We start from the raw sequence: 22,520 nt of genomic DNA, 5'->3' as shown, positions 1-22,520 counted from the left end.
TTGGTTTAAATTCTGAATTTAAGATTGATTGACATCACGTGGGCATCTCTAGTTTAAAAACACACGGGCATTGCGAGTCTCTCTCTCTCTGTGACTTGAGCCACCAGTGTCTTTATTGATATAATAAATAGCCTACTGTTATAAAATCGATTGATTAACAAGACCACATAAAACATTCTGAATCAGGAGGCTGCTCAATTCTTGGACAACGACATGCCATGAACGTTCTCCGTAGTCTCGCAATGTCAGAATGTTCAGAGGATATGCAGCCTAGATGTTTTGCATGTTGAACACTGATATGTCAAACAGACAGTGTGCCTGTGTGTTAGGCTTATATTAACCTAAATTCTTCCCGAAAAAGCGGTAAAATGTAACCCATGTCTACATCTACCTATCAATTGTGAAAGACTATTCAAACAGATTGCCTAAGAACAAAATTACCAGGCCTATATGCCCCAAATGTATAAATAAATACCGTTATCATTCATGCACATTTATTGGCGGTGGGGTGCTATATACGATGATGCATCGCAAATAGGCGGAACTGTGCGACAGGAGATTGAGCTGAACCACTGCAGTGTTAACCTCACAGCACAGCATATTACTTATGTACGGCTCTAGCGATCTCGAGTAAAGAGAGTAAAACCGCAACATGCATCTAGTTTAACTTGGCGCTAAGTACTGGCAGCTGGCAGTAGTAGTGCGTTGCATAAGCGCATGGGCAGACGTGTATTTGAGACCTGTAGCTGTGGAGCATCAACTCCAACGGATCTCATATCTGGAACTTGTGACTTCATTTTCGCATGATTTACTGCGTCTTTTTGCAAGGACTTGCAAGTGCATGCATAGGCTTTATCGTTTGGTCTAGATGCTACCCAAAAAACTACACCCGTACAGTTCGATCAATGTGATCTAGATCATAGCCATCCAACCTACATGGTCTGGTAATTTGTTTATGGACGGTATCCTGGCGTAGAGGCTGACATTATTTTAGTTTCAGCGCATAACTAGGCAAACATTTCGTGTGATGGGACTCTCCAAACTCTGAAGGTAAGACATATCTGGCTACAACAGAGTGCATGGTTATGCACTTGTGATGTAATTCATGGTCTGCGATATTAATTTGATAAACCTTTTATGCAGGAGTGATTTATCTCGGTTTGGACGGATCTTGGCTTCATTACCTCACTTTTGTCTTTATACCGAATAAGGCGAACTTGTGGAGGGTCATTTCAAGAGGCAAGCTGTGACACTAGTTATATTTTGATAGAGTGTTATTTTCCAATGGCTCTTTACATGATCTCCAAGTTGCGCAATTACATATGATTTATCCGCATGTGGCGCAAGAGAGGACTAGCCTAATCATGTAAACACATACTGTGCTGCATACATCGTAACAAAACATTGCCCAGGGAGATCATTCAAGATTGACTTTGAAATTGGATGTCTATACATATCCCGAGGACATCTGGGAAATGCCTTCAAAACCAGCCAAGCAACCTGGTCTCAGAGCATTTGGTATTATTCTGTACATAACGCGAACAAAGGCACCCCAAAATGTAGTGAGTTCGAATCTCATCACGGACAATTTTAGATAATTAGAAACTTTGCACAATACTTAGCATGTTAGCTTCCCCTTTCCCTAACGTTAACCCTTTAATCTAACACCTAAACTTAACCCTAACCCCAATGGAACAATGCAGAGCAGAAGGAGCAATCCAGGTTGTCAAAAACAATTAGAAATTTGTTGTTTGGAGCAACTTCAAAATTAGACGTTTGGGAAATGTGGATAAATGTCTAATTCTGCAGTGAGACTGTGAGAGCTTGTTGCCATTGCCACATGTAAAGTGAGAAAATGAGTGAGCGGTGGCATGTTTCTTCACGCTCTAGCAAACCACGCCTCTGTGTTTGCCACAGTAATGCCAGGGTGCGAATATTCTCACATGCCTATTGAGTGAAACAGATGGGCTATATTTGTGTATGAGACAGACCGTGTTATCTTTATACTACTGGTGATGAAGTTACCACTGCTGTTGAATATTTTGCCTGCTCGTTACCCTCTTTGTATCACATGCCAATTAGTGAGATGCATTAACAGCTATTGACATCATGAGATCATTGTTCAACACAAAGAAACACCCTGTATGGTTATTCGTGTGTTTGAATGGCATTGTTTAAAAAAAAAAGAAGAATTGTTATGACCTGGTAATATAGCCTACACTAATATCACTCACACGTCATATTCAAGTACAGAATTAGGTATACAGCACACTTGCATTAACCATTTAGGTCTAATGTTATTCATCGGCACTTTAGAGAGCTGCTCCCCACAACCGATGATGGTAAGTAAGTCCCTAAACACGTTGACATAAACAACAAGATCTCATGGTTTGACTTCAGATCCAGACTTTTCCCCTAACGTCAAATTTCATGTTGTTTATGGGTTGTCACTGTGATCAGTTGAGCCACCTGCTGTTGTCGCCGGCGCATCCCATGGTTAAATTTGGGCGTTAACTCCGAATGGTTAAGTTAGGGTTAAAACAAACTCCACGGTTAAATTGAAGCATTAATTCCCGAATTGTTAAAATAAGGGGTAAGGTTTGGACTAGATAAAACATTTAAAAAAAATTGTGTCTAGCATTGCAATTGAACACGCGACCCTGTGAGCCAGAGCTTGTGGCTTACGCCCATCCACAATCCCTATCCACAACACCCTAGTACAGAGTTCCCCAACTCGGTCCTCGTGACTCCAAGGAGTGCAACTTTAGTTTTTCCCCCCCTAACACGGGCGTCAAACTCATTCCATGGAAGGCCTAGTGTCTGCAGGTTTAGTTTTTCCGTTCATTTAAGACCTAGACAACCAGGTGAGGGGAGTTATTTACTAAATAGTGACCTTAATTCATCAATCAAGGTAGGAGCGATAATCCATAGACACATGGCCGCCTGGGGAATGAGTTTGACACAGCTGATTCAACTGATCAAAGCCGGATGATCATTTGATTATTTTAATCAACTGTGTAGTGTTAGGGCAAAAACCAAAATGTGCACCCCTTGGGGTCCCGAGGACAGAGTTTGGGAAACTTTGCCCTAGCAAAACCCAAGCCTACTTGATGGTAATAGCGCTGACCATTGCCCCTAGTGACGGGTTTTGAAGGAATCTCCCGACGACCTCGGGACATGGACGAACGTCCAATTTCGAAGTAACTCTTGGAAAAACCTTTGCTGGATATGAATCAGCTCTGAGTGTTGGGTTACTTTCCTGTCTGTGCACTATGCTTTGTGTGGCTCCGCAGGCGGCACGGGGCGATAAAACAAGTGAGAGGTCAAACCCTTGCTCACTTTGTTTGGGTATCGATCCGCTGGCATCATTAACTGGTGTCTGGAGCGCCGGCAGGGGTTGCGGGTGGCCCAGACTCCACCCGGCTCTGTCAGACGCTTTCTTCCAACCACCCACAGAGCAGCGGGGATTAGGACCAGGCCGGGGTGTTCTGGCTGTTGAGTTGGTCTGCAGTGGAGACTCACTGATTTAACCACAGTTTCTATCCCTCCCTACTAGAACGTTGCCTGTCAGATTTAGGGCTTTGACTTGTAAGTCTGTCTGGAGGTTTTCACTAAAGCTTTTGACATGGCTCAGTTGAGAAACATGGTGGGATGATGGGGGAATGGAGGGGATATACAGTACCAGTCAAAAGTTTGGACACACCTACTCATTCAAGGGTTTTTCTTTATTTTTTTTTACTATTTTCTACATTGTAGAATAATAGTGAGGACATCAAAACTATGAAATGAAACACATGGAATCATGTAGTAACCAAAAAAGGATTAAACAAATTAAAATATATTTGAGATTCTTCAAGGTAGCCAGCCCCCTTTGCCTTGATGACAGCTTTGCATTTTCTCAACCAGCTTCTAGAGGTAGTCACCTGTAATGCATTTCAATTAACAGGTGTGCCTTGTTAAAAGTGAATTTGTGGAATTTCTTTCCTTCTTAATGTGTTTGAGCCAATCAGTCGTGACAAGGTAGGGGTGGTATACAGAAGATAGCCCTATTTGGTACTATACCAAGTCCATATTATGGTAAGAACAGCTCAAATAAGCAAAGAGAAACAACAGTCCATCATTACTTTAAGACATGAAGGTCAGTCAATCTTGAAAAGTTCAAGAACTTTTAACGTTTCTTCAAGTGCAGTCGCCAACACCATCAAGCACTATGATGAAACTGGCTCTCATGAGGACAGCCACGGGAAAGGAAGACCCAGAGTTACATCTGCTGCAGTGGATAAGTTCATTAGTTACCAGCCTCCGATTGAATCCTAAATAATTGCTTCAGAGTTGAAGTAACAGACACACTGTTCAGAGGAGACTGCGTGAATCAGGCCTTCATGGTCGAATTGCCGCAAAGAAACCACTACTAAAGGACACCAATAATAATAAGATGCTTGCTTGTGCCAAGAAACACGAGCAATGGACATTAGACCGGTGGAAATCTGTCGTTTGGTCTGATGAGTCCAAATTTTAGATTTTTGGTTCCATCCGCCGTGTCTTTGTGAGACGCAGAGTAGATGAACAGATTATCTCTGCATGTGTAGTTCCCACCGTGAAGCATGGAGGAGGCGGTGTGATGTGGGGGATGCTTTGCTGGTGACACTGTCAGTGATTTATTTAGAATAAAAGGCACACTTAACCAGCATGGCTACCACAGCATTCTGCAGCGATACGCCATCCGCTCTGGTTTGCGCTTAGTGGGACTATCATTTGTTTTTCAACAGGACAATGACTAAAAACACACCTCCGGGCTGTGTAAGGGCTATTTCACCAATAACGAGAGTTATGGTGCTGCATCAGATGACCTGGCCTGCACAATCACCTGACCTTAACCCAATTGAGATGGTTTTGGATGAGTTGGACTGCAGAGTGGAGGAAAATCAGCCAACATGTGCTCAACATATGTTGGAACTCCTTCAAGATTGTTGAAAAAGCATTCCAGGTGAAGCTGGTTGAGAGAATGCCAAGAGTGTGCAAAGCTGTCAAGGCCAAGGGTGGTATTTTGATTTGTTGAACACTTTAAAAAAAATTACTACATGATTCCATATGTGTTATTTTATAGTGTTGACGTATTCACTATTATTCTATAATGTAGAAAATGGTTAAAATTAAGAAAAACCCTTGAATGAGTAGGCGTGTCCAAACGTTTGACTGGTACTGTATGTATGTGTAGGCCTACAGGTGTTCAGAGGTCAAACCTTTATCTGCTTGTTTTGGTGTGGTTCTGTTCGTTGCATGAAGAGCTGAGCTGAATGTTGTTGATTAACTTCAGCAATTATTTGAATATTGGGTAACGTGCTGCTTACTGTGCTCTTGTTGCGTATCAGTTACTGATTGAGAGAAATGCACCATCCTGCAAATAATATTGTATCTAGGCATATCCTGCTCGACGCACCTTTAGCTACACATACCGTGCAACACGTAAAATACTTGGTCCCTTCAGTAGGCCTAGATGATCAATTAGTCAAATCCCAACATAATATCTTAGCGAGTTGATTAATCCATAGGGCAACTATAAAGTCAATGACATAACTATTGCACTGTGCTTGTTCAAAGGCCTGGTAGGATGAGTGTCTGTGTCACTGTCTGGATTCGAACTAGGGTCTGCTACATGATTGTTAGCCCTCTGAGCTAAAGCAAGAGCATTAGCTCGGGAGTTACCCACTGCACGAGTGTGATTCACCGACGCACCTCTGTTACATTTGGAGTGAATGAGCCTGTTTTGGTGTTCTACACCTCCGCATCATGAACAAAGGAAGTCAGCTGAGGTGGGTGTGATGCACAGGTAAAAATCTGATCTCTCTCTCTCTCCACACAGACAGCCTCCAAGCTTTCCTCCATCCTTTCTCCTCAGGCATATTACCCTAGTCCTCTCTTATGTGTACATGCTTGACATTTTCATTCATCTCCAGAACGCTCCAGGACCAGGGAGCGACCTCACCGACCTGCGGCAACACCGCCATGCCCCAGCGCCTTATTAGGCACGCTGAGCTTAATTAGATTCTTTGTAAAGGGCTGATTTATGCCCAAGGACTGAGATATGGTTAGAGGAGGGTGAGCGAGATGGAAAAAGAGAGGGGGGGGGGGAGAGAGATGTACGGAGGCTGATCAGTAGGAGGTGAGAAAAAAAAGCAAAATAAATCCCAGGAGCGCAAAATAAACCAACAAAGAAAGTAATTACAGGTAGCAGCTTCCCAGACTCATGTAGTCGCATCACTAGGGTACGGTTCACTGCTTCCTCTCCTCTCTACTTCACCCCCTTCTCGTTTTCTCCCTTCCTCTATCTCCTTCTTTCTCTACCTCATGTCTCACTCACACACACACACACACACACACACACACACACACACACACACACACGTTCCTGAGAGGAGAAATAGAGGACCTGTGCAATGTCATCTTGTTAGTGCTCCTTTCACCTTCAAGGGCAAAGATGGAACACCTGGGAGGGAGAAGGGTGAAAGAGGGAGGGAGCGAAGAAAGCGGGAGGGAGAAGGGTAAAAGCGGAGAAAGCGGGAGGGAGAAGGGTAAAAGCGGGAGGGAGCGGAGAAAGCGGGAGGGAGCGGAGAAAGCGGGAGGGAGAAGGGTAAAAGCGGGAGGGAGCGGAGAAATGGGGGAGGGAGAATGGTAAAAGGGGGAGGGAGAATGGTAAAAGGGGGAGGGAGAATGGTAAAAGGGGGAGGGAGAAGGGTAAAAGGGGGTGGGAGAAGGGTAAAAGCGTAACGGCTATAGATCAAGCAGTCTTGAATTGAAGCAGCCAGGAGAGACGTAGTCAATGAGGTAGGTGGGAGAACATATTAAAATACAGTGGGTGACCCTGTGAAGTAGTCACAATTGTCTGCTTGTACAAGTGCACTGTGTAGAGCCAGTAGTTGCAACAGGTGTGAAGTATACACTTTTCTTGTTTTGAAAGAATTGACCATGCACCTGCAATAGAAAATGTGTTTGTACACAGTTGATCATTTGTGTTTTATCACCGGATTACCTCAGTTTATGTCTACGTGCCCACAAAAACATTCCCAGACATTTCTGGACAATTTCATGCCAGCGGGAGCTGAAAACATTTTTGTTATCAGGTTGTTCTGGCAATTCTCACAAAGGAACTTCATTGGGAGGAGGGATGTTTAACATGCTTTTTACATTTGTATCACAAACCATTTTTGAGAAGTCATGATGAAATTGGCCATTTTAGGTCCTTTTTAGACCTATACCCACCCCAGTTAGACTATGATCTGTGAACCGTACATGATGCAGACATATTGGTGTCCTTATACTCCTTTATAGGTGAAATGCATATGAATTCAATCTGTTTTTGACAGCATTCCGTTTGATTTAAACAATCGCTTTCCATACGTGTTTGCCCATGGAAGACTGTGAATTTTTGGAGAAGTTACTTTTTGGACCTGAATACCAAAAACATTCAGGAGATCAAGGTGTTTAGGTGTTTAACTAATTTGGCATACTCTGCAATGTCATTAGACATTAGACATGTGTTCATCAATGGAAAAGATAAATGGTTTTGAGTTTGATACTTAAAAGCTTACAAACAGTATTTTCAAACAATTTTATTTGAAATAAAATGTAAAAACCATTAAACTTTTTTGTTGTTGTTTTTTATATTCACATATGTTGTAGGTTAAACCACATTTCAGTTCTGACATGTTGGTGTTGTGCCTGCCATCAGTTGAGACACAACATGCTCTTGAATACAGGATTGGTGTCATTTCAATAATGGAAATAGAATGGACCTATCCCTTCAGAAAACTACAATTTAGCTGGTACACCATTGACATAATAATTTTTATTTTACTACCACAAAGATGACCACTGGTCCACCCATTGTCGATTGTCATCTTAAATGGTCAAGTCTATTCTATCCATCTTTATTTCAATAGGTTTCCAGTGTAATTTTAAGCAACAGATATTCCCATTCAAGTCAACATTCTCCGTGTGGAGCCCCAACCATCTTTGTGGTACCATTTTGAAAGTTGAAATGTAAATTGTATTTCCATTTTAGTACATTTATTAGCCAAAACATGACACCCACCCTGTATTCAAGAGCATGTTGTGTCTCAACTAGTGGCGGACACAGCACAAAGCTACAACATATGCTAATATGAAGAAAAAAATTGGCGTTTATGGGTTTTTTGATAATTGATGTTAAATGTAAGTTTTATATTTTTTAAACTTTAATTATTTTTTTGGCAGACCTGTTTGTAAGCTTTTAAATTATATCAAATCTCAACCATTTGTCTTTTCCAGTAATGAAGACATGACTGTCTCATGGTACTGTATGGTGGGGTAGGCAAAAGGGGTCAACTTTGAGCACCTTTTAAGTTTTGGCATTCAGGCCCAAAAAGTCGATTTCTGAGCACTACACTAATGTTTTTTATATTATTTTTATACAGTCGTGGCCAAAAGTTGAGAATGACACAAATATTAATTTCCACAAAGTTTGCTGCTTCAGTGTCTTTAGATATTTTTGTCAGATGTTACTATGGAATACTGACGTATAATTACCAGCATTTTATAAGTGTCAAAGGCTTTTATTGACCCTTCTTTTTCAAGACCTTTGCAATCCACCCTGGCATGCTGTCAATGAACATCTGGGCCACATCCTGACTGATGGCAGCCCATTATTGCATAATCAATGCTTGGAGTTTGTCTGAATTTGTGGGTTTTTGGTTGTCCACCTGCTTCTTGAGGATTGACCACAAGTTCTCAATGGGATTAAGGTCTGGGGAGTTTCCTGGCCATGGACCCAAAATATCGATGTTTTGTTCCCCGAGCCACTTAGTTATCACTTTTGCCTTATGGTAAGGTGCTCCATCATGCTGGAAAAGGCATTGTTCGTCACCAAACTGTTCCTGGATGGTTGGGAGAAGTTGCTCTCGGAGGATGTGTTGGTACCATTCTTTATTCATGGCTGTGTTCTTAGGCAAAATTGTGAGTGAGCCCACTCTCTTGGCTGAGAAGCATCCCCACACATGAATGGTCTCAGGAGGCTTTACTGTTGGCATGACACAGGACTGATGGTAGCGCTCACCTTGTCTTCTCCGGACAAGCTTTTTTCCGGATGCCCCAAACAATCGGAAAGGGGATTCATCAGAGAAAATGACTACCCCAGTCCTCATTAGTCCACTCCAATTTTGCAGAAGATCAGTCTGTCATTGATGTTTTTCCTGAAGAGAAGTGGCTTCTTTGCTGCCCTTGACACCACATCACATGTTTCCTTGCAGGTAACCACGGTTGACAGAGGAAGAACAATTATTCCAAGCACCACCCTCCTTTTGAAGCTTACAGTCTGTCATGCTGATTGAGTTTGAATAACAGAGTGATCTCCAGCCTTGTCCTCGTCAACACTCACACCTGTGTTAACGAGAGAATCACTGACATGATGTCAGCTGGTCCTGTTGTGGCAGGGCTGAAATGCAGTGGAATTTTTTTTTTGGAGGATTCAGTTTATTTGCATGGCAAAGAGTGGCATTGCAATTAATCTGATCACTCTTCATTACATTCTGGAGTATTTGCAAATTGCCATCATACAAACTGAGGCAGCAGACTTGTGAAAATTAATATTTGTGTCATTCTCAACTTTTGGCCACGACTAAATATATTTTTTAATATTCATTTGAAATGTTTTATTTGTTTTATATACAGTGCCTTGCGAAAGTATTCGGCCCCCTTGAACTTTGCGTCCTTTTGCCACATTTCAGGCTTCAAACATAAAGATATAAAACGTTTTTTGTGAAGAATCAATAACAAGTGGGACACAATCATGAAGTGGAACGACATTTATTGGATATTTCAAACTTCTTTAACAAATCAAAAACTGAAAAATTGGGCGTGCAAAAGTATTCAGCCCCTTTACTTTCAGTGCAGCAAACTCTCTCCAGAAGTTCAGTGAGGATCTCTGAATGATCCAATGTTGACCTAAATGACTAATGATGATAAATACAATCCACCTGTGTGTAATCAAGTCTCCGTATAAATGCACCTGCACTGTGATAGTCTCAGAGGTCCGTTAAAAGCGCAGAGAGCATCATGAAGAACAAGGAACACACCAGGCAGGTCCGAGATACTGTTGTGAAGAAGTTTAAAGCCGGATTTGGATACAAAAATATTTCCCAAGCTTTAAACATCCCAAGGAGCACTGTGCAAGCGATAATATTGAAATGGAAGGAGTATCAGACCACTGCAAATCTACCAAGACCTGGCCGTCCCTCTAAACTTTCAGCTCATACAAGGAGAAGACTGATCAGAGATGCAGCCAAGAGGCCCATGATCACTCTGGATGAACTGCAGAGATCTACAGCTGAGGTGGGAGACTCTGTCCATAGGACAACAATCAGTCGTATATTGCACAAATCTGGCCTTTATGGAAGAGTGGCAAGAAAGCCATTTCTTAAAGATATCCATTAAAAAGTGTCGTTTAAAGTTTGCCACAAGCCACCTGGGAGACACACCAAACATGTGGAAGAAGGTGCTCTGGTCAGATGAAACCAAAATTGAACTTTTTGGCAACAATGCAAAACGTTATGTTTGGCGTAAAAGCAACACAGCTCATCACCCTGAACACACCATCCCCACTGTCAAACATGGTGGTGGCAGCATCATGGTTTGGGCCTGCTTTTCTTCAGCAGGGACAGGGAAGATGGTTAAAATTGATGGGAAGTTGGATGGAGCCAAATACAGGACCATTCTGGAAGAAGACCTGATGGAGTCTGCAAAAGACCTGAGACTGGGACGGAGATTTGTCTTCCAACAAGACAATGATCCAAAACATAAAGCAAAATCTACAATGGAATGGTTCAAAAATAAACATATCCAGGTGTTAGAATGGCCAAGTCAAAGTCCAGACCTGAATCCAATCGAGAATCTGTGGAAAGAACTGAAAACTGCTGTTCACAAATGCTCTCCATCCAACCTCACTGAGCTCGAGCTGTTTTGCAAGGAGGAATGGGAAAAAATGTCAGTCTCTCGATGTGCAAAACTGATAGACATACCCCAAGCGACTTACAGCTGTAATCGCAGCAAAAGGTGGCGCTACAAAGTATTAACTTAAGGGGGCTGAATAATTTTGCACGCCCAATTTTTCCGTTTTTGATTTGTTAAAAAAGTTTGAAATATCCAATAAATGTCGTTCCACTTCATGATTGTGTCCCACTTGTTGTTGATTCTTCACAAAAAAATACAGTTTTATATCTTTATGTTTGAAGCCTGAAATGTGGCGAAAGGTCGCAAAGTTCAAGGGGGCCGAATACTTTCGCAATGCACTGTATATTTCTATTTTTGTGAGCTTGCTGGTCCCTGATGATATATCTATCATAAAATGTGTTGTCCAACCCCAACCAGATATTGGTTTGTTGTCTCAGGGCAGCAATGTGCTACGAGGGTATTGAAACACCAAGGTTTTCTATAGTACATATAAATAAGGAAAACAAGGAATATATGCATTAGAACAAGTTTTTATTTTTTCCCAACAAACATCATCCTCAAATAGTTCCAACCAATCACAATCAGACGCTTTAAAGTCAAAACATCAAATAACCAAACTACTACTAATTACAACTAACACCTCCTGTATAAATGTTTCTCACATTTCATATAAACATAAACCAACATACAAATGACTGTGTGTGGAGGGGTTAGCCTGTGTGTGTGTGTGTGTGTGTTTCACTGTGTCTGAATGTGGGTTATTGTTTGAATCAGTGTTTCTCTTTTTTGACAAAGCACACTCTGATTTCCAATTCTGTGTGGAACCTCCGGAAGCAGTTTCTGGTGGACATCACATTTCTGGCACTTGGCTTTTAGTGTACCTGTGCACCCTGGTACCTTGCATCTCCCCTTCTTTTCAGCCATAATCATCCAGTGGGCTGTGGCATCCAGGTGAATTGGAGCAGCGGGTCCTTTTCTCCTCTTCTCATACTCACCCTTAATTGTGGAACTGGGATGACCTTTCTTGCACTCCAGACTCTTTCCACTTTTGCATAGGCCTTCAGCGACGTATGACTTGAAGGTCTACCGATTTAATTTGTTCCTCCTTTCTCATGCCAGTGCCTTAACAATCTCTTTGGTAGAGCAGCCAGGTGGTCACGATGATCATGTCCAGGAAGTGGAACACCAGCTGGTGGTACCACTTCTTTGATCTGATTTTGTTCCGGTACAGTGCAATCAGTTAGTCAAGTAGATCCACCCCACCCATATTCTTGTTGTATTCTTTCACCACAGCAAGGCAGGGGACTTTGGTGATCATCTTTCGCTTGCGATCCCACATGTCAACCTCAGGGATTTTTTTGATGACCTCCCATCTATTCAGTATCATGGTGTCAGCTACTTGGGACACTCGGCAGGCTTTGTTCCAAAACATGCAGGTGCCTGGTAAACCAAACAATGACATGTACATAAAATGTATCATACTTTCAGAAGTAGCAGGGAGCCCACTCTGGATATTTGATGTATTTCTACAGTATATTGTTCCTAACAATATGTGTTAATATGAACAAAAAAAGTTAGTTATGAGATTAAAGGCCCAGTGCAGTCAAAACCGTGATTTCCTTGTTTTTATATATACTTCCACACTGAGGTTGGAATAATACCAGATCTCAGTCTGTTGGCATGTGATAATTATGATAATGCCATTTTAGTGTATGAGTTTTGAAATTCCAGCCTGTTTTGGTGGGATAGACTTTTTGCCTGCCTGGTGACATCACCAGGTGGTAAATTAGTTAATAGACCAATAAGAGTTCCAGACCTCTGCCAATAACTTCTAGTTTCCCCCTACACCACTCCCAGACAATCCTAGCAAAATTCTAGCTGCCATGTCTGTCGGCGCCATACTCTTGGTGTCATTATACTCTTCATAGTGTGTTCTAACATTTTTAGAACACACTATAAGGAGTATAATGACACATGTGTTGCATGCATCATATACGGTTCACAGATCATAGGGTCTTACATGAGGCATGTATAGGTTTAAAATGGTCACTTTCATCATGATGATAACATTTTAAAAAAGGGTTTGTGATACAAATGTAAATATCTTTCCTCCAAAATCAAGTTTCCATGTGAAAATGGTCAGAACAATCTGATATTTTCCGCTGGCGTGGATTCGCCCTTCTATTGCGTAGTGTTGCTCTAATAGCTATACTGAACAAAAATATAAATGCAAAGTTTTGGTCCCATGTTTCATGAGCTGAAATAAAAGATCCCAAACATTTTTCATACTCAAACTTTTTTCTCTCCAATTTTGTGCACAAATTTGTTTACATCCCTGTTAGTGAGCATTTGTCCTTTCCCAATATAATCCATCCACCTGACAGGTGTGCTATATCAAACTGATTAAACAGCATGATCATTACACAGGTGCACCTTGTGTTGGGGACAATAGAAGGCCACTCTAAAATGTGCAGTTTTGTCACACAATGCCACAGGTGTCTCAAGTGTTGAGGGGGCATGCAATTGGCATGCTGACTGCAGGAATATCCAGCAGAGCAGTTGCCAGAACATTAATGTACATTTCTCTACCATAAGCCACCTCCAATGTTTTTAACTAATTTCGATCGATGGCCATTTTGAATGCACAGAGATACCGTGATGATATCCTGAGGTTCATTGTTGTGCCATCCATCCATCACCTCCTGTTTCAGCATGATAATGCATGGCCCCATGTCGCAAGGATTTGTACACACTTCCTGGAAGCTGAAAATGCCCTAGTTCTTCCATGGCCTGCATGCTCATATGTCACCCATTTAGGTATTTTGGGGTATTTTCAACACATTGTTTCTTATAAAAAGAAGCCAAGAGAGACTGGCATGCATAGTATTTATATCAGCCCTCTGATTTCAATGAAGAGCAAGACTTCTGGGCCAACTGCAGCATAACTAGGTCTTTCCTTGCAGCACCCAACCACACGACTGGACAATAATCAAGATAAGAAAAAAAACTAGAGCCTGCAGGACTTGCTTTTTGGAATGTGGGGTCAAAATCAGAGCATCTCTTTATGGCCAGACCTCTCCCCATCTTTACAACCATTGAACCTATATGTTTTGATCATGACAGTTTACAGTAACAAGTAATTTAATATCCTCAACTTGTTCAACATCCAGATTCAGCTGAGGTCTAGAACTTACGGAATGAATTGTACCAAATACAATGCTCTTAGTTTTCGGGATGTTCAGTACCAGTTTACTGCCGACCCATTCCAAAACAGACTGCAACTCATTAAGGGTTTCAGTGACTTCATTAGCTGTGGTTGCTGATGCGTATATGGTTGAATCATCAGCATACATGGACACATGCTTTGTTTAATGCCAGTGGCAGGTCATTGGTAAAAATAGAAAAGAGTACTGGGCCGAGAGAGCTGCCCTGCGGTACACCACACTTTACATGTTTGAAATTAGAGAAGCTTCCATTAAAGAATGCCATATCGTGGATTCAGAGCTGAGGTTGAAACGCCTAATCACATATGTTTTTTTCAGCAACAGGTTATGGTCAGTGATATCAAAGGATGCACTGAAATCTAACAGTACAGCTCCCACAATCTTATCAATTTCTTTCAACCAATCATCAGTCATTTGTTTGAGTGTCCTCTATAAGCATGCTGAAAGTCTGATAATTTGTATACAGAGAAATAGCATTGTATTTGGTCAAACACTTGGGTAGCGGAATTACTTTGGCTTCCTTCCAGGCCTGAGGACAAACACTTTCCTCTAGGTTTATATTAAATATATGACGGATAGCAGTGGCTATAGTCAGCTACCATCCTCAGTAGCTTTCCATCTAAGTTGTGAATGCCAGGAGGTTTGTCATTATTGATCATTTTTTCCACCTCTCCCACACTAACTTTATAAAATTCAAACTTGCAATGCTTTTCTTTTTGAGCATGTTTGAGATGCTCTGGATCCATGTGTATGACAGCGTGTTCTAGTTCCTGCCAATATCCAACAACAGACATCGATTAGGAGTGGGACAACAGGCCACAATCAGCAGCTTGATCACCTCTCTATGCAAAGGAGATGTGTCGTGCTGCACTCCAGATACTGACAGGTTTTCTGATCCACACCCATATTTTTTTGTTGTTGGTATTTGTGACCAACAGATGCATATCTGTATTCCCAGTCATGTGAAAACCCATAGATTAGGGCCTGATTAATTTATTTCAATTGACTGATTTCCTTTTATATGAACTGAAACTCAGTAAAATGTTGCATTTATATTTTTGTTCCGTGTAGATACAACTAGTGTTTTCAGAGCCTATTATGTTATCCTTATGCCCAATGTCACAGTAGTGCACACAGACATGGTACTAAAACAGGAAGTGGGGGGGTTTTCCCCTCTGGTTGGAGCTGTTTAGGAGGGAACACTTAAACAGGAACTTAGTCTGTTACACTCTACATATAATTAATTGGCTGCTTTGTTGGTATGATACTATTATTACTTGGGTTGGCTTTTAAACAAGACATTGCTCATAGTGACTATAGAAACGGAAGGAGGGGTGAATTTGATACTGGACATGGTGATGAGAGAATGTCAATGGATCTCCACATCTTGGTTCAAACAGTATTTGTCTTCTTCCAAATAGTTCTGCGGGACTTAATTGAGCTTGCCTGGGCGTAAATGTAACCAACGAAGTAGTATTAAAAGGGTAAACCCCGCCCACCTGGACTGGCACTCCAGCGGGCTAAACCAAACAAACACTCAAAAGTACTTAAAAGAAAACAACTATTTAAACCCAGATCTGGTACCTCACTACATAGTGACTGTGCTGAACACCCTGGTATGGTGTTTTGAATGAGGATGTTTTGAGGATGTCCTCCTGGGCTAGTCAAGCCTTATCTGTCTACAGTTGGTGTATGATACTGGCTATGGCGGACCTGGTGGTGTCCTCTGCCCACAGGGTAAAGAGAGGCCATATTTGCATCATGGGAAGTTGACTGATGGCTGGCAGAGAGTCCCTTGTTAGCCTCAGGGACCATGACAGCCCATCAACAACAGGAAGTTAATTTTGAAACTCTCAATTCAGCACTGCGGGGAGATCTAGAGAGACGGCAGAGAGAAATTAAAGAAAAACAAGTGTCTCGGCAGGTGCCTTGTGGGTTGTGAGTTACCGTAACCAGGGCGAGACGTGTCATTCCTGAGTTGATCTGTCACTCTTGTCTCGGGGCACGTTTTCTTGTGTCACACATCTTTCAGCATGGATAGAGGAGAACACTAGATGTGAGAGAATGTGTTAACTGTCTTTACTCACTAGGTGGTTTGAATGACGAGTATGGAGAGCAGTCATCAATGGAGAAGGACAAACTTTTGAACTCATTGTTCACGTAATCCTTTACCACACACACACACACACACACACACACAGAGCTAGTTTTAACATCTGGTAAAGGACAGAAGTTGAACAGGAAGTATCTGTAGAAAGGCAATGAAAACAGTCAGGCTTTCATATCACAATGCCTGCCATAATATACCCTGAACAAAAATATAAACACAACATGTAAAGTGTTGGTCCCGTGTTTCATGAGCTGAAATAAAAGATCCCAGAAATGTTCCATATGCACAAAAAATGTATCTCTAAAAACGTTGTTTACATCCCTGTTAGTGAGCATTTCTCCTTTGCCAAGATACAACACCTGGCAGGTGTTTTATGTGTAGAAGTTGATTAAACAGCACCATCATTACACAGGTGCACCTTATGTTGGGGACAATAAAAGGCCACTCTAAAATGTGCAGTTTTGTCACACAACACAATGCCACAGATGTCTCAAGTTTTGAGGGAGTGTGCAATTGGCATGCTGACTGCAGGAATGTCCACCAGAGCTGTTGCCAGAGCATTTGATATACATTTTTCTTCCATAAGCTTCCTCTGTCGTTTTTGGCAGTACGTCGAACCGGCCTCGCAACCACAAACCATGTGTAACCAGCCCCGGACCTCCACAAATCTGTAAACAAATTTGTGCACAAAATTTGAGAGATGCTTTTTGTGCATATTACATTTCTGGGATAAAAAAAAAAAAAAAAATTAAACAAATTTGTGCACAAAATTTGAGAGATGCTTTTTGTGCATATTACATTTCTGGGATAAAAAAAAATAAATAAATTAAACATCTCTATAGCACTATACATGTTGCATTTTTGTATATTTATTTTTGTTCAGTGTAGTTTATTGCTTTAACAGAACAACCATTGATTTCAAAATTAAACAAACCATAACTCTATGCACAAGGACTACTTTGAACAATTTACACAAATGTCAAACATTTGCTGGCAGAGCTGTGCAGATGCTAAGTTTGGTAACTGAATTAGAATAGTTTTCAAAGATGTCTGTAGAAAGAATAGGGTGTCAGCGATGATGAACTGATCCATTGACATTTTTTCCAGCAATTGTTTACAGACAGATTATTTAACTTATTATTCACTGTATCACAATTCCAGTGGGTCAGAAGTTGACATACACTAAATTGACTGTGCCTTTAAACCGCTTGGAAAATTCCAGAAAATGATGTCATGGCTTTAGAAGCTTCTGAAAGGCTAATTGACATCCATTTGAGTCAATTGGAGGTGCACCTGTGGCTGTATTTCAAGGCCTGCCTTCAAACTCAGTGCCTCTTTGCTTGACATCATGGGAAAATCAAAGAAATCAGCCAAGACCTCAGAAAAAGATTTGTGGACCTCCAAGTCTGGTTCATCCTTGGGAGCAATTTCCAAACGCTTGAAGGTACCACGTTCATCTGTACAAACAATAGTATGCAAGTATAAACACCATGGGACCACGCAGCCATAATACCACTCAGGAAGGAGACGCGTTCTGTCTCCTAGAGATGAATGTCCTTTGGTGCAAATCAATCCCAGAATCACAGCAGGAGACCTTGTGAAGATGCTGGAGGAAACCGGTACAAAAGATTCTATATCCACAATAAAACAAATCCTATATCGACAACCTGAAAGGCAGCTCAGCATAGAAGGAGCCAGTGCTCCAAAACCGTCATAAAAAAGCCAGACTACGGTTTGCAACTGCACATGGGGACAAAGAATGTACTTTTTGGGGGAAATGTCCTCTGGTCTGATGAAACAAAAATAAAACTGTTTGGCCATAATGACCATTGTTATGTTTGGAGGAAAAAGGGGGAAGCTTGCAAGTTGAGGAATGCCATCCCAACCGTGAAGCCAAAATAGATGGCTTCATGAGGGAGGAACATTGTGGATAGATTGAAGCAACATCTCAATACATCAGTCAGACAGTTCAAGCTTGGTCTTCCAAATGGACAATGACCCCAAGTACAATTCCAAAGTTGTGGCAAAATGGCTTAAGGGCAACAAAGTCAAGGTATTGGAGTGGCCATAAACAAAGCCCTGACCTCAAACATATCGAAAAGTTGTGGGCAGAACTGAAAAAGCTTGTGTGAGTAGGGAGGCCTAAAAAGCTGACTTAGTTACACCATCTCTGTCAGAAGGAATGGGCCAAAATTCTCCCAACTTATTGTGGGAAGCTTGTGGAAGGCTACCGGAAACATTTGACCCAAGTTAAACAATTTGAAGGCAACGCTACCAAATACTAATATAGTGTATGTGAACTTCTGACCCACTGGGCATAATTTTTTTTTAAAGATGAAATATTATCACTCTACTATTATTCTGACATTTCACATTCTTAAAATAAAGTGGTGATACTGACCTAAGATGGCATTTTTACTAAGATTAAATGTCAGAAATTGTTTTTTTTTAATGTATTTGGCTAAGGTGTAAGTAAACTTCCGACTTCAACTGTCTATCTACTTCAACTGTACATCCGGGTAAAGGATTTACGGTAACGGAATTACATCATGGGTCCCACATCTGCACACACTTCAATGGGGCAGAAGTCCATGAGTAGTTGTGAAAGAAACTGTCACGTGGGTAATTGTAAGTGACTCATTTCAGCTAGTTCCATCTTGTTCTTGATACCATGTCTTGTTTTGACTGATTCATGTCGATGCTAAAATTCGCTAGCTAGCTAACCAACAAATGTAACGATGTATTTGAGAGACAAGTACTCATTGTGCAAATGTATTTATGCTTTCAATTAACATTGGAGAAGAAATATAGTTTTATGTTGTCAACAATCATAGCCAACCCTGCTTCTTTTGCCCCATAGTTGCGCATTGGGTTTTGTTGCTAAACAACCAACCCCTCTATACAGAAATGCTTAGTTATAAATATCATTCTCTTCATGGGGACGGATCCTCCACCTCCAAATCGATCTCGCTCCAGAGTACAGGACTCGGTGTAATGCTCATTCCTTCGACGATAAACGCGAATACGACCATCATCCCTGGTGAGACACAACCGCGACTCGTCAGTGAAGAGCACTTTTTGCCACTCCTGTCTGGTCCAGCGATGGTGGGTTTGTGCCCATAAGCCGGTGATGTCTGGTGAGGACCTGCATTACAACAGGCCTACAAGCCTTTGGCTGCAATAGGCTGAGAGAAGATGGACTGTCTGAGCACTGATGGAGGGAATGGGTGTTCCTGGTGTAACTCGGGCAGTTGTTGTTGCCATCCTGTACCTGTCCCGCAGGTGTGATGTTCGGATGTACCGAACCTGTGCAGGTGTTGTTACACGTGTCTGCCACTGCGAGGACGATCAGCTGTCCGTCCTGTCTCCCTGTAGCGCTGTCTTGGGTGTCTCACAGTACGGACATTGCAATTTATTGCCCTGGCCACATCTGCAGTTCTCATGCCTCCTTGCAGCATGCCTAAGGCACGTTCACGCAGATGAGCAGGGACCCTGGGCATCTTTCTTTTGGTGTTTTTCAGAGTCGGTAGAAAGGCCTCTTTAGTGTCCTAAATTGTCATACCTGTGACCTTAATTGCCTACTGCCTGTAAGCTGTTAGTGTCTTAACAACCATTCTACATGTGGATGTTCATTAATTGTTTAGCGTTCATTGAACAAGCATGGGAAACAGTGTTTAAACCCTTTTACAATGAAGATCTGGGAAGTTATTTGGATGTTTACAAATTATCTTTGAAAGACAGGGTCCTGAAAAAGGGACAATTATTTTTATTGCTGAGTTTATAACAAAAAATATACAAATAAAAAAACTGCATCTCTGCTCAACCTGGCAAGAGTGGCTTAAAGGGTGTTTAGCATCCCCAGTGGCTCTGCAAATGCGGCGAGGATATTCTCCACTGCTGGCCTGCTCTCCAGTCACCAATGCATGAGCGTGAAGCCACGGAGTCTGACCAAGCTTGTGTTTCTAAAAATGTATTCAAAAGGCGCTGTAGACTGAGCCTAAAGGTATTTTTCATATAATTGTAAGTAAGTTATAGCCTGTATGCGCAGTTTAGACTATAATGATTTAATACAATGAAGTGCTTAAATGTGCGCTTTATGTCCCTACCAGCCTATTGTGTTGCACTCGCAAATGCTTCATAATGGATTTCGTTGTAGGCTATAGCCTTGAAATAATAGTCTAAATATTACATTTTCGTTCCTTCTTAGGCTCCCTGTCTGGCTACTGACCTGTTTAGCGTTTTTATGCAGTTTAATATGACATGTAGCCTATATTTTAAGTGACGAGAGCTTCTTACATTTAGCTTTTCATGTTAAGTAAAAAGTATTTGAATACGGACAGAACCTGTGGCTAGGGTAGGATTCTAGGCTAACCTGGACTAGCTCCTCTGTCCAAGATCGTCTGGAACATTCGGAGGTGAAGGGGGCTATGGAGACATTATCCTGGCAGCGCTTGTGGAAGGTTGGGTAGGCAGAATCATCGCTGCTGGGTTTGGAGGCGACCTCGGGGTTTGCTGCTGCTCGTCGCTCTCCTTCTCTTTTTTTTTGGTTTTGTTTGGGTACTTTGGTGAAGCCAATTTTCTGATACTCATCGTGGCAGTTGAAAATTAGCTGGTTCAAGCTCGCTAAATAGTCTAAGGCTAACACTAAGCTTCTTAGCGAGCTGTAAAAAGCACAACTAAACTCTGTAGTGGTGGCGCGTGAGGCAGACCTGAGTGAAGCAGCGTCAATGGTAAACTTGACCTAGCGTGTCACGTTATTCAGTTAACCTACCACAGGTGGTATTTTTTTCCCCTTTTTATTAAACCCAAAGGAGTCGTACACAACCACCATAGTGGCTTACCATAGCCCCCCTACACACATGGGGCACCCTCTGTCCATGGTGCTGAGACGGCGCAGTGGCGTTACATTTTGCGCAAATTTGTCACTCAATCATTTCCGCTTTTTGTTGTTGCTATTTTTATACAAGCACATAAAACTGAGGCTGCAAAAGTTTCAACTGAGGGGCTAAGCCCCCTTTTGCCCCCTCGTGGAACCAGGCCCGAGATCACAGAACTTGTAATGGCCCTTGTCTACAGCGATTGTGAGCACCGTTTCTCAGGCGAATGTAGACAGGAGTGATTTATACATGCAGTTGAGTGGGACAAATTCTTGTCATTGACTGCGATGGGTGTGGGTTTCAAGGGTTGATAAACTGTTGTTCCTGGAGTTGATTTCAGTGCCAGCGTGTAGGAGGCTGTTGACGCAGCCCCCCGAGGTGGCCAGGTTGAGAGGCGTGTAGTCTGAAATGTTATGGTGCTCCTTGTTGGCCCCGCACAGCAGTAACGGCTTTACCAGTTGGAAGGAATGGACCAGAGGTTAGTCAATCCACACAACACCGTTGGGGAATTTCCACCATGGACATACCCTGGTGTTTTACCAAAAAGGCAACTGATGTGGTGTTGAGAGAATAATGTGTTTTAATGAAAAGCAGCCCCTCCTTGTCTTCCTACAGAGCAGGCCAGGGAGAGGTGTGCTTTTGGTTCTCTCGGACTGGGATTCGATGTCCCCTCCTTTATCCAGCAGGATCTCCACCACGCCAATATGACCCAACGTAGCAGCTGGATCAGCTGGGGACAGACAGTTAGATTACCCTCCAACACACACAGAGACTCCCACTTCTACACACATTATCAAGTTCCCTGAAAAATGTACATAAAAATATGGCTGCTGTGCGTGGTGTGACGTATGTGCATCGATGTCCACTAGGCTTGGGCTGTATACCGGGATATTTGACGGTGCCGTCGGTCTGGTTTTTCAATACTGTTAGAACTGTTTGTACTCTCTTATATTCTAAACAGTTTTTTTTATGTGCGCTGTTTGCTAAATAACATCACAACAATGCAAACGAAGTGAGGTGATCAAATGACACTTCTCTTGACGGGAGGAAGGGAAAGGGGGTGGTTCATAGAGCTTGCAAACTTTTGCAGCGATAACGCGTGACCTCTTCCACCTTTTTAGTTCGAGAAGAGAGACAGATGGAAAGGAGTGAAAATGGTCGATCTGGTGTCGGGGGGGTGGGGGGTGGGGGGGGGGGGGGGGGGGGGATGGCACTCCCCCTATTTTGGAGACATTTCCGCTTTAGCTTCAACAATAAAGGGAAACCCAAGGATTTAATTGAGGTAATATGCAAGATTTGCTTGAGGGCTAGAACAGCAAAGGAAGG

The 22,520-nt window shown here is 42.1% G+C and overlaps 1 protein-coding gene across 6 annotated transcripts in view; it reads left to right on the top strand.

The window, feature by feature from the left end:
- The first annotated feature begins 68 nt into the window (after positions 1 to 68).
- The window catches only part of LOC110531842 (RAS guanyl-releasing protein 2), a 79,483-nt gene continuing 57,031 nt past the window's right edge, over positions 69 to 22,520 (top strand). For all 6 annotated transcript variants that reach the window (XR_005053217.2, XR_005053218.2, XM_090183941.1 and 3 more), the window contains exon 1: positions 69 to 1,050. The gene's annotated coding sequence lies outside the window, so the exon portion shown is untranslated. The remainder of the gene's footprint in view (positions 1,051 to 22,520) is intronic.

Source organism: Oncorhynchus mykiss, chromosome 9 (genome assembly GCF_057628025.1).
Source record: "Oncorhynchus mykiss isolate SJ-2025 chromosome 9, ASM5762802v1, whole genome shotgun sequence".
Taxonomy (NCBI): Eukaryota; Metazoa; Chordata; class Actinopteri; order Salmoniformes; family Salmonidae; genus Oncorhynchus; species Oncorhynchus mykiss.
This window is presented reverse-complemented; position numbering and strand designations above follow the sequence as displayed.